Source organism: Panulirus ornatus, chromosome 16 (assembly GCF_036320965.1).
Source record: "Panulirus ornatus isolate Po-2019 chromosome 16, ASM3632096v1, whole genome shotgun sequence".
Taxonomy (NCBI): domain Eukaryota; kingdom Metazoa; phylum Arthropoda; class Malacostraca; order Decapoda; family Palinuridae; genus Panulirus; species Panulirus ornatus.
Genome location: NC_092239.1, coordinates 859654 through 872318, shown reverse-complemented (window position 1 = coordinate 872318; position 12665 = coordinate 859654).

Genomic DNA, 12665 nt, shown 5'->3' with positions numbered 1-12665 from the left:
ACATGAAACACAACCACCCAGCACACGGTTCCATGTGCCTCGCTCTCACCTGTGTCCACGTAAACCTGCGTCAAATACCAAGATAAAGTGTTTGATCTCTCTCCAGTATACGATGCTGTACATTGATGCCAAGTTTTGCCTCTCCAACCGTCTTTATTTTTACTTCCGGTATATTTTCTCTATTGCCCTTATGCGCATTCTGTTTGCTATCTATTAATCTATGCAAACTTGCTGTTGATAGCATTCTTTGTGGTTGTAAATCTCAATCTATTTTTTAGCCTATACATCAACTATTTTAAATATCCTGACTCATTGATCACCCAGTAGTAAAACCCAGTAAATTCAACTAATGTACTTCTACTGGTCAACTACTTCCTCGTCATCTTTTAAGATTCTTAGTTAGAATGATCATTTATCATGAATGTTCGTTGACCTCCGCATGTCATACCAGATGGTTCAACGTGTCGCCTCGGCAGATGTTTAACGTCATAAGGTGGCTGCTGTCCTTCATTCCATGATCCAGTGGTCAGTGGGTTTCCTGCGATCACACCAAGTCAAATTTTAGAGCATACGTGTTCACCTTGACTGGAGATCAAAGCAGTTTTGCAGATGAGGATCTAAAACATTTCTGAGGGAATCATTCTAACGGAACTGGCCTGTGGGTCTTCAAATCATTTTCGAGTGAGACAAGTGACAGGTTACGTCACTGTAAGTCAGACTTAACGTTGTCGGTGAGTGTCTGTGAAAGCATTCAATAATGACATGATAAGTGGAAATTCTGTATAAAAATCTTTTATCCATCTTTTATTTAGCTTCATCACTAAATAACCTCAGCGCAGACACTATAACACACAAGTATTAGAAAAAAACCGGTTGGATACCCACTACTGTCTAGTAGGACACGCTACAGCCCTTCACTGTATCCATCTCTTTCAGAACCAATCAACCTACAATGCAAACATCTTTGTACTCAGTCTGTACGTGACACGTGCTGCTGCTGCTGCTGCTGCTGCAGACGCAGTGGCCAGAGATCTTGATTCCATCTCGGCAGGAAGAGGATGGGAGAGAATTTAGAAGAAATGATGAGGGTTGAGTTAGTCAGGGGTCAGATAGCGGATGACTGGTGTGTAGTCACGATTATCACGCCCATCACACATCAATAAGGAACTTCAAATTCGTTCTCAAATGTCGAGGGTCCAGGATTTTGTAAGCGTTAGTCGGCAAACAGGCTAGACATAAGTGGATTCACTAATTTTTCAGTAATATAACAATACAAATTACGATTCTTTATTTAGAAGTTTTAGCTATGGAAGTGATCTTTGAAATGTATGAGTCTATACGAATATGAAGGCGGGTACATCTGCTGTCAGTGGATAGTATTCCTCTTTTACCAGTTACATAAACAATTCAAGAATGAAATCATTATCTAGGAATTCCACCAGGTAAGTTCGACATCACGGTCACATATTGCAATAATTCATTCAAGTCGTAAGTTAAGCTTTACAATTGAGATTTTGTCTTCACTTTTATGATATTGTAAGATACGTCCGATATGTGATTTCGTATGAAGAAATAGTTGTTAATAGGGAGGGAAGTCATGGTTGGAGTAGAAACGGTGTAAGTTAGCATTACGTTTACGTAGTCAGTCGCTAAATATTTCATAAGTAGCATCATACGTAACATCAAAGTTAAACTTTAATGGAAAGCAGTTACAAGTAGCTCATTACAATGAGGTCAATTAAGGTCACACACACAAACCCACAAACACACACACACACACACACACACACACACACACACACACACACACACACACACGTATATATATATATATATATATATATATATATATATATATTTTTTTTTTTTTTTTTTTCATACTTATTCGCCTTATCCCACGTTAGCGAGGTAGCGTTAAGAACAGGGGAGCGAGCCTTAGAAGGTCTATCCTCACTTGGCTCACCTCTCTGTTCCTTCTTTTGGAAAATTAGAAAATTATTATTTGGATCGGGTGGCTGGAAATCCTCCCCTCTCGTTCTTTTTTTTTTTTTTTTTGATTTTCCAAAAGAAGGAACAGAGAAGGTGAGGATATTCCCTCAAAGGCCCAGTCCTCTGTTCTTAACGCTACCTCGCTAACGCGGGAAATGGCGAATAGTATGGAAATATATATATATATATATATATATATATATATATATATATATATATATATATATATATATATATATATATATATATATATATGTGTGTGTGTGTGTGTGTGTATAAATACATCAAAATTCAAAAGAGCTGTAATGTAAGGGTTGCGCCAGGCGGACCATAACACTCGAGTTACTATCTATATCTTGTTTCCTAACCCTAACGGAAGCCCTGAATGCCAAGGCTCTGCATTCCGTGCGGAGGAAGAAAAATAAATCTCATAAAGGTCAATGAGAGCAGAATTGAGCTGCCTTTTAAATATCTCTTCGTCAAACGGGACCTAAAAGCTTCAGTAACAATATACAAGACTCAACCACAGTCTGAATGAGTCTTTCTGGAACTAGGCTTCATCAGTGGCCTGAACCGTGAGTCTTTCATTCATAAATGGCGGTGAGTTAATAATCTCCTTAAGAATTCCATTTTGATAATATTCTTTAACCAAAGATATGTTTTCGTATCGTGACAATGTGCTGGAAGCGCTTGTGAAAAGATATAAACATTCCGTAAAGATTGATCTTAATGATATCAAATCGCTGAATTCTCTAAAGTAATTCCCATCCTCGGTAAGACCTTCTAGCCTGAGGGATAAGAGTAATCACCTTATCTGTTTTCTGCCCAGTACACAGTCAGGGATCTGCTGGAATGACCTGGTCATTATAGATTTGGCAGTAATGGTCTAGTTACTGCTGACTGCCTGGTTTATAATATGATCGGTCATGATGGTTTAAAAGCGGTTTGATGATGCTTTGATTATGGTGCAATAAGAACAACGGGCCAGAAAAGGTATCATTGTGGTGTGTTAAGGATAACAATCAAGTATTGGGCTGTCAGTAAGGTAAGAGATGGAGTGATTATTTTCATTTATCTGATGGTCTAAGGGAAGGGTTCGTAGGTATCTGCTGGTATCATCAGTGTAAGTTTATCAAATATTCAGCATGAATGATGGTCTCCTGATCTGGTGGTATAGTCACAGCCATGGTACTTTAACGAAGGTCTGTTGGCCTATAGTAAACAATGAGAATATAAATGGAAGCACTAAGAGACTGCGGGGTCCTTCTGAGGCTGTTTATGGTGGATGCAAGAAATGTGTGAGCTTGGTGTGGAGAGAGAAGGAAAGACAAGGATTAGGACTGGAAGGTGCCAATAAATATTTTCAGCTAAAGAGACGCAAATAAGGTCAGCCATGGACTTCAAGCGAGGAGGTATTCGTCCATTACATTTTTCAGCGTATTTGCGTTATTGATTAAGTCTTTCCATATGTTAACGACCCTGTTATTTTTTTTTTGCCTTATTTACAGCAAAACTACGAGTCTTTTAAGGCGACCTAATCTTGCATAGTTCCTTACATCGAGACGGATGTAGGATTTGATGATTTTGAAAACTTGTGTTATATCCCCTTCAAACCTTCTTTTTTCTTGGCCAAACAAAATGAGGTCATCTGAATATCTATCAAGATATTTACGTATCTATCTATATGTTTATCGATAACTTCTTTCACATGGGATACAGCAAATGCATAGCTTCACCTTCGTTTGGGAGAATTAGTTTTGCCGAGATCCGCAGGCTAGCAACGAAGCAAGAGCACCCAGTTCCCTGGGATGCTAGCTTGCTGCCACATAATCAGACATAATTATAGTTATTCAGGTGTATTTCAACTACGATCAAATGATAGTAGTGATTTATCAGGCGAGAGATTACACCCATCCCCCAGTCCGGACAAATGAGTCAGGTCAAATGAGGTCTCGTCAGTCTGGGATGGATGGATGAGAGGCATGGATGAGAGGGATGGATGAGCGGGATGAATGAGAGGGATGGATGAGAGGGATGGATGATTGCTCTGTTCATCATGATAAAAAGAATGAAGCTACCTGGACAGGGTCAAGTAATTACCTACGCTTACCCTCAGGACATTAAACTTGAAGTTTCCATTTACTAAGAGTATTATAATTGGAAGGTGGTTAGCGTAATTCATACGCCTACGCCTATTGTTCAACAGTTACCATGAGCATAGATGTGCTGGCTGACCTTTTGATAAATCAGTAATGTGTGTTAACGTTTTCGATATTACTTCACGTACAGCCAAGGAGAAGACTTTGTAATACATCTTCGCCTTCTTTGGTAAAGAAATTACTTCCTTAATACTGGTATAATTCTAATTTGCAGCAGTTTTTCGTATAGTGTCGTCTGGCTGTAAAACTCAACTGGCTGGCCTCCTTTAAAGTCCCGCATCAGACGTTTTTAAGAGAAACCTTTAATCATAAAGATCAGGGTGTCGCATGCTTAAATTGTTATTTCATGAGATATATCAGTACTGAAATAAACGATACATCATACATCATTTATATGGGGTTGCGGTAATTGGCGACCTGTCGAAATCTCGTTCAGATTGAAAAGGAGCATTGGAAGGGGTGAGGAAAAGATATTCATGTCAAAGAAGAGGAAGGTGTACTTGTTGCCAGAGACAGCGGCTATCGACTGGTTAGTTAGATCAGAATCCTCACCATAAACGTTAGTCATACATTAAAAAGGCTGTTGATTTGTTTATGTGCTTTTCATAGGCTTTGTTAAAGCTTTAACACTGTTCATCGATTGTGGGTGATTGCATGGCTTGTGGAAGGGAGTCTTCGGCAAGTCTTTGTTATTGACAGTAGCCGGGTTGGAGTAAAGGACCATCGGGGATATTCTCTCTCAGAGATGTCTATGCTTTTCCTGCTCTTTCATGGAGACCAGCCCCAAAGTTGCAAGAGCTTAGTGGGAGGCGTCCTGGGGCTATATAACTAAACATATTAGAACCTCAGTCCTTCGGCAAGAGCCAGAGGACAGTCGACAAAAAGTATCGCAGACTTCCACTGTGGAACTCAACAATTACTTTATAAATCACCATTGGTACAGCGATCCCCAGGGGTTGATGGTGAAGAGGATAGAGAATTAACCAGGTGGAGTCTGAACAAAAATCCTGCGATATGTCTGAACGTAGCTGTACGTAGCCTTCCGTCTACACTGGGAGAGACTCAATACTCTGTACAAATTGGACCAAACGTGTACCAGGACTTTAGAACTTCAAATGTGTCGCAGAACATTTGTCCATGACTTTAAGTACCTACCTTGGAACGAAGCACCCTCTCACTCGCGGGAATACACGAACCTTAGCGCACTGGCTTGAGGAAATCATTACCTATAAAAAGTCAGATAAAAAAATCCAGATAAAAAAATTGGATAGGTAATCACACCGCCTAGAGCACGTGGGCAGATTATTATTGATAGTTTCTGGAGGAAGTCCACCAAAACTGGCAATATTCTCTCTGCAAATTTGAGTTCCCTCCTGCATAACTCTACGAAGGAGGTAGTTTTGCACACAGATGATTTCATCTGCGGTGTACCTGGCCCAGTAGTATAATGATGCACTTTGTGGCAGAGGTAAGTTAGCATAGCTTCCTGAGTGAACGAAGACTAGGATCAACGCTAAAAATGAGATTGGAAATAAGAGATAAGATTTTTTATAGGACTTCAATTTACTATTCATGTGAATTAATTAATTCGGTGTTGTTTATATATATCCTTTGACCATCGTAAGCTTATGAATAAAAAACATAATAACTTTATAAGCATTACCTTCAAAATTATAAAGTAATATGTGAATTACAATCTATATGACATTTCATAAAGAAGCTTGTCACTATTTGAAGTGCTGGACGACAACGTGGAACTCTGGTCCTGTGGCCGTGAGAGCCACAAATTGTATAGAGTCTGGACCTGAACTAATTGTTGGTATCCTGTGTGGGAAATATCACAAACTCAGAATAACATGGTATTCACACAAATACTTTCTTAGAAAATTATCACGGAATACAATTTGATATTTATCTTTCCTTGAACACGATGCGAGCATCAATGATCGTGATTGTATAGCTCTCAATCAGAACTTGAAGACACCTGGATATGATGACCTGACCTCTGTGGGTCGTCAAAAGCAAATGCAACCGTCGAACGAAGAGTCTTCAAAACACATGTGACGTATGCGTAACGTGAGCTGGGGGCTTTTGAATGATAACCCTCCACCAGGAAGACATTACAGTCATCACCAGACTTTCATACAATCGCCAGACGACATGTCACACTCGAAGAATAACTGATTTGTTTACAGACGGGTCAGCGATGATATATGTTTTGAAGTGGTTTGGGCACATGGAGAGAATGAGTGAGGAAAGATTGACCAAGAGGATATATGTGTCGGAGGTGGAGGGAACGAGGAGAAGAGGGAGACCAAATTGGAGGTGGAAAGATGGAGTGAAAAAGATTTTGTGTGATCGGGGCCTGAACATGCAGGAGGGTGAAAGGAGGGCAAGGAATAGAGTGAATTGGAGCGATGTGGTATACCGGGGTTGACGTGCTGTCAGTGGATTGAATCAAGGCATGTGAAGCGTCTGGGGTAAACCATGGAAAGCTGTGTAGGTATGTATATTTGCGTGTGTGGACGTATGTATATACATGTGTATGGGGGGGGGTTGGGCCATTTCTTTCGTCTGTTTCCTTGCGCTACCTCGCAAACGCGGGAGACAGCGACAAAGTATAAAAAAAAAAAAAAAAAAAAAATATATATATATATATATATATATATATATATATATATATATATATATATATATATATATATATACATATATATATATATATATATATATATATATATATATATATATATATATATATATATATATATATATATATATATATATATTACTGAGAAATCATTGTAGCTAAATTCTTATGTGTTCACCTCATGTGAGTCTATTTTAACAGTGACATAGCATTCGTTTTTTAACATCTTTGTTTTTCATTTCCCGCACCAGACATGAAATTATTGTAAACCATTCGAGAATTTTTGAATATGATAACAAATTATCCCTGCTCAGTTATCATTTAACGTGCTTTATCTACTTACAATTTATATTATTACTGTTTTCATTGTAGAATAATTACTGTAAGATAATTGATTCATTCAAGACGTAAAAATCTACGTCAACAGTTTATGGTATTGAACGAATAAGATATGGCAACATATGTAGCCACAGTGATGGCATACCGTGGAAGATCATGTGAGGCAGAAAATATAGGAACTCGTAACTCTTCTGCAAATATAGTGTTCGCAAGATATGCTGAACACTGACATTATTTATCGATCAGCGAAAAGGTTAAAAGGCTATCCTCATTACACCCTCGAACACCAGAGGCCTTTGACCTGACCCTTACAGGTCACATCCGCACACATTCAAATACCCCAGCCGGAACCCTCGAGGAGATATCCTTTGAGATATCCTTTCTCAGCTGTTTCTTCTGTTCTCAGTTTTTGGAAATTGCTAACGCGAGAGAGAAGCGCTTTCACTCCACCGGTCCTACACCTGGTAGTACCCTCCTACCGCACAGGAAATACCAGGATAGAATTAATCCACTATCCCTTGGGAGCATAATAATAATAACAATAATGATGAACTTTTTTTTTATAACAAATGATGCGTGACTGTCTGCGTATCTACAAAGCAAAAGTATGTAACATATTCTTTGTATGTGCTTGTCTCCGACGACCACTATCAGGATGAAACACACTTTTATTCATTACTGCTAAGCACAATGTTAAGGTGCGGAGATCAGACTGTTAGTTTATCTGTAACAATGCTTACTTTTATGTCTGGTGTAGAACACACATAACACACTTCAGACATACACAACATGTATATGTATGCATGTTAGTAGATTCAAATGCTCTCGAATACCAGATTACATAATGCATAAATCACTCATAAAGAGTTATGTGTGGCTTTATATATATATATATATATATATATATATATATATATATTTTTTTTTTTTGCTTTGTCGCTGTCTCCCGCGTTTGCGAGGTAGCGCAGGGGTGTGTGATGTCTCCATGGTTGTTTAATTTGTTTATGGATGGGGTTGTTAGGGAGGTAAATGCAAGAGTCTTGGAAAGAGGGGCAAGTATGAAGTCTGTTGGGGATGAGAGAGCTTGGGAAGTGAGTCAGTTGTTGTTCGCTGATGATACAGCGCTGGTGGCGGATTCATGTGAGAAACTGCAGAAGCTGGTGACGGAGTTTGGTAAAGTGTGTGGAAGAAGAAAGTTAAGAGTAAATGTGAATAAGAGCAAGGTTATTAGGTACAGTAGGGTTGAGGGTCAAGTCAATTGGGAGGTGAGTTTGAATGGAGAAAAACTGGAGGAAGTGAAGTGTTTTAGATATCTGGGAGTGGATCTGTCAGCGGATGGAACCATGGAAGCGGAAGTGGATCATAGGGTGGGGGAGGGGGCGAAAATTTTGGGAGCCTTGAAAAATGTGTGGAAGTCGAGAACATTATCCCGGAAAGCAAAAATGGGTATGTTTGAAGGAATAGTAGTTCCAACAATGTTGTATGGTTGCGAGGCGTGGGCTATGGATAGAGTTGTGCGCAGGAGGATGGATGTGCTGGAAATGAGATGTTTGAGGACAATGTGTGGTGTGAGGTGGTTTGATCGAGTAAGTAACGTAAGGGTGAGAGAGATGTGTGGAAATAAAAAGAGCGTGGTTGAGAGAGCAGAAGAGGGTGTTTTGAAATGGTTTGGGCACATGGAGAGAATGAGTGAGGAAAGATTGACCAAGAGGATATATGTGTCGGAGGTGGAGGGAACGAGGAGAAGAGGGAGACCAAATTGGAGGTGGAAAGATGGAGTGAAGAGGATTTTGTGTGATCGGGGCCTGAACATGCAGGAGGGTGAAAGGAGGGCAAGGAATAGAGTGAATTGGAGCGATGTGGTATACAGGGGTTGACGTGCTGTCAGTGGATTGAATCAAGGCATGTGAAGCGTCCGGGGTAAACCATGGAAAGCTGTGTAGGTATGTATATTTGCGTGTGTGGACGTGTGTATGTACATGTGTATGGGGAGGGTTGGGCCATTTCTTTCGTCTGTTTCCTTGCGCTACCTCGCAAACGCGGGAGACAGCGACAAAGTATTAAAAAAAAAAAAAAAAAAAAAAATATATATATATGTATATATATATATATATATATATATATATATATATATATATATATATATATATATATATATATATATATATATGCACTCATGATTCTATCTTCTCTTTCTCATGCAGACAAGACTGATGTCAGCTGTCAACACCAGAGGAGAATCATTACCCCGAGTCAGTCCCTCATCTTGACACCACATGACTTTGATTCTCAACATGACAAACAGTGATGCCAGTAACTCTGTTCCTTGAGAGAAACAATGATTAATTTCTATTGCTAAACAGATAAACACTAACTGTTTATGAATGTCTCATGACACTAGGTGGGTATGACTGACTCATGGTGAGTTCCCTCCCAAAATGTATATGGTTTGGTTTATGTCTCGACTTGAAACAGTGTCCTCAGTATATTACTGTAACCTTAGCTTCAGTCCACACACTGTTGGTCGACGGGAAAAAGCTGCATTATTACCATATACATTATTCAATATTCTGGATACTTGCGGAATAACATACTCCTAAAATCATGTCTTACATCTTAAATGAAATAAGAAATACGTCAGGAAATCATAGTTAAAAAATAAGAAATAAATCAAAGAATATGAAAACTTATTGGAAAGTAGAGGCTTGCCGAAATGTTTTTGCACATGAAAAAATGAAATATCTGGAAAATTTGGAAACTGTAAGCCATGTTTATGCTAGCTAGTACAGGTTAAATCCAAGGTGTAAGAAGTGATCTTCAACCTGTACATAGTTTTTGTGCCTCGAGGGTTGTGGTGTTAGGCAGCATTAGTCGTGCTTCAACACCTGGGCCTCACGTTCCGCTGTAATTCCATCGAGCAACATTTTTGCGTATCGAACTTGCTGTCCAGTGGTAGCATGACTGAGTAATTGTTTCTATCGAGAGGAATAAGGAGGTGGAAAATTGAAAATGAGGGGATTTGTGCGGCAGGTTATAAAAACTGACGGAAGAATGGCCGAGATTTTGATACGACGGCTGAAGAAGGACAGAGCTTGTGTTACAGTATACCAGTGCATGCATTCCTTGGAGCAGCACCAAATGTAACACCAAACGCACGTTATGGGCCATGTGCCTTATCTAACACAGGGGAGTTAGGCTACGAGTATCCATGGTAAGTGGGGCCAGGAAATATGCATTACCTGACGTCCAAGAAGCCACGTGGGTCATGCGTGACACAGATAGGGTATACTACACCTAATACACTGGACGTACACTGATACATAAGAGGCACGCCACGCCTGATGCGGAAATCATCTTTAATCTCTTATTACAGATGTGTACCTTGATGGGTTCTGAGTCCACTAGCGGCCGCAGATACCAAGTTGGGTGGTACTCAGAGCCAACCTAACCAAGGAGATGTTCAACGTACAATTATTTGTAGATCAACAAACAAACAGATATAGATCACAGCTTTAAGTTGCAACCAACCCCCACATTATGCTCGAGTAACCCTGGCTTACAGTGTACTATAAGTGAATATAACGTTCTAAATACAGTTTATGAATGAGAGAGAATCATACAGGAAATGGAGCCATAAAATTATTCACCAGTTTTTCTTTTTTCAAAGACTGAATAACAAAGCACTTCCTGCTTATTCGTCTGTTGCGCAAAACACCTGATCTTTTTTTATCTCAGGACAAAATGTTGTCTTATGAGTTGATGTTTGGATAAAAACTAACATGCCGAGACTATCTAACTGTACCTATATTCAGCTTTCATAAATTAAACTCACAGACACACACACACACACACACACACACACACACACACATATATACATATATATATATATATAAATATATGGATAGAGTTGTGCGCAGGAGGATGGATGTGCTGGAAATGAGATGTTTGAGGACAATGTGTGGTGGGAGGTGGTTTGATCGAGTGAGTAACGTAAGGGTAAGAGAGATGTGTGGAAATAAAAAGAGCGTGGTTGAGAGAGCAGAAGAGGGTGTTTTGAAGTGGTTTGGGCACATGGAGAGAATGAGTGAGGAAAGATTGACCAAGAGGATATATATATATATATATATAAATATATATATATATATATACTACTAAAACCAATCTTGCATGAACTAATTAACTTAATAAATCATCAGTAGGTTGACGGATTGTTTTATAGCATATTTTTTGATGGAATAGATAATTACAGATAGTTTATCAAGTGATGAGATGATGATAAAGTTTAATAAGACCGTCTGTCAAGCTTCAGTTCATAAACATATTAGCTGTCAACACAGCGTGTGAAGCAGGCAGCACCACATGATGAAGTAAAGTAGGATGAGTTAGTTATTCCTCTTGTGAGCTGATACAATCATTTATCTGATCGATTTTATGAAACGGTTCCCATTCACTTGTGTAAAGATGTGCTACACTCTGAATGACTTTACTGAAGTACGAATTATCTTAAGTAAACTTCTAATGTGTTAAGTAATATGTGGGTTATCTATCATCTCAAATACAAATGTTTTCAGAGTAGACTCTACATCCAACTGCACTACGGCTTATGAAGTATCTTCATTAAACATTTCACCTTCTCCAACTCTTTCATAGCATACAGTAACACATTACACATTTACACCTTCATTCACTCTACACTTGTTCTGTCCCTCCTCCATTTTCTTCCCTTTCCTTCACTACACTAATGTAAACGCTATATAAGTATATACACACATATTCAGTCTCAGTATTAGAAAGGTTAAGAATGACTTTTTCTTAATAATAACCAGCATGGCACGGGAAAGTATGACTTAGTCAAATGCAATATCGAGTGAAAGGAATGAAGTGAGAGAAAATGCGTTAGAAATTGATTAGGATTTTGTAAACCTAATCCCCAATAATAGGAAACGTTAAGTAACAAGCTAACTATAGGAAACACCACAATTCAGCACAGTTCATCAAATATAAAAGTATATAAAACAAAATGGTTTGTAGAAACAAATGCTTTATACATATAAAGTCATTAACTAAAACTTTAGCACTTTCAAATATTATCTATGATGTATAACATTGGTAATCATTAATCTAGACGTATAGAACCTGCTGCACGTAACGAGGCGGAACCAGCGTCAAAGCTGTGGATGTTACCAGCAAGAACATGTGTGGTATCAAGCCTTATAGCCATGTTGTGATCAATGATCCACTCAGAGGTGAGTGAGGGTAAACCTAGGAATGTCTCTCTTTACTGATGACTGGACGGACGGGTTTTGGAAGATGGCTTGAGATAGATTCATGAATAAGCTTCTTGGATGTTTATTGGAGGGACTGGTTTTTATTAGCTGGAGATTTTAGGAAAGGTTTGTCGTAGGATTCACACGATCGAGGTAATAAGTGTAAGTTGAGGACAATTAAGGAAAATTAAGTCTATGTTAGATGCAGGATCTGAACCCAGATTCTCCATCCAGGTCCAGACGGCTGGAGATTTGGCT